Source organism: Selaginella moellendorffii, unplaced genomic scaffold (assembly GCF_000143415.4).
Source record: "Selaginella moellendorffii unplaced genomic scaffold, v1.0 SELMOscaffold_2, whole genome shotgun sequence".
In the NCBI taxonomy this organism is placed as follows: Eukaryota; Viridiplantae; Streptophyta; class Lycopodiopsida; order Selaginellales; family Selaginellaceae; genus Selaginella; species Selaginella moellendorffii.
The window spans coordinates 2,598,996-2,600,332 of record NW_003314263.1 but is presented as its reverse complement, the minus strand read 5'-3'; positions in this window follow the sequence as shown (position 1 = coordinate 2,600,332).

Below are 1,337 nucleotides of genomic sequence, written 5' to 3'. Positions count from 1 at the left end.
TAGTTAAAGGAGTCATTTTTTGCTAATGCCTCCTTATGTATAATATAATAAATTTAATAGTAGTAACTTAATTCAGAAATAAAAAATATGTTTCTAAAAAATTAACTTTACTTTTATAAAGTTTATTTTTGGTTTTCTTACTATAGGGGGACTGGGATGGCAGTGGATATAACCAGAATATGCTTGGATATTCTAGGATATTTTATCATCTATATTCATTTAGATTAATCTTGTATTTATAAATTATAAACATGTTTATAATTTATAAACTTTATTAAACTATTTCTAGTATATTATTTTTATTCTATCATCTAATGGCTGATATGCAATAAGATTAATCTTGTGTTTATAAACTACAAACATGCTTATAATTATAAACTTTATTTGATCCATTGGATTAATAAATAATAATAAAACTACTATTAAGAAAACGAAGTGCTACTATATGCAACATGTAGCAATCTATTTTTCTGCTTCTTAAAATAAACATTTTCAAAAGTTTTTACTATTCCTAGCTATATACAACATCTATTTTGTCTTCAATAATAAAATAAAAATAAAGAAAATTAATATAATATAAGAACTTTAATAATTTCATTATAAATTAAGTAATATTGAAGAAGGAAAACATAAACTAATAGCTACACCTTTAGTTTTCAAAATGTTTTATATTATTTTTATAAATTTATATCTATTATTTTTTGTAGAAAAGTCTTCTCAACAAAAGGTAAGTTTATCTAAAAATTTATTAAAAATAAATAACTTATTTAGTGTTATTATATTTAGTGTCATTATAAAATCTCAATTAAAACTGGGTGTAAATTATTTGCTGGTACTGATGCAGATATAGATATTACAATTTATACATTATCTAAAATGAAATTTAATTATAATGATTTAGATAATACAAATCATAATGACTTTGAACGTTGCAATATTGATGAATTTATTGTGGAAGATGTATGTCTTTTAAAAAATGATAAAATTTGTAAAATAGTGCTAGTACAAGATGGAATGGGGGACTCTCCTGGATGGTTTGTTGAGTGGATTCGTATATCAAATTTATCAACTGAATTAGCTTATTTTGATGTAGGAAAATGGATTGAGGATTTAAATACTTACGAAATAGGTATATGTGACTATGAATAGTAATTATATATTTACAAATTATGTGTGTAGAATATAATAAATTATACATCATCACTTAGATTATTATGGTGTACTTATAGTCTAGTCTTCTCAATAGTTTTAAAGGTGCCATTAATTGATAACTTAAATAAAAAACTTTATCAACTATACTTTCTTTATTTATAACCTCATTTTAATCTTAAATGAAG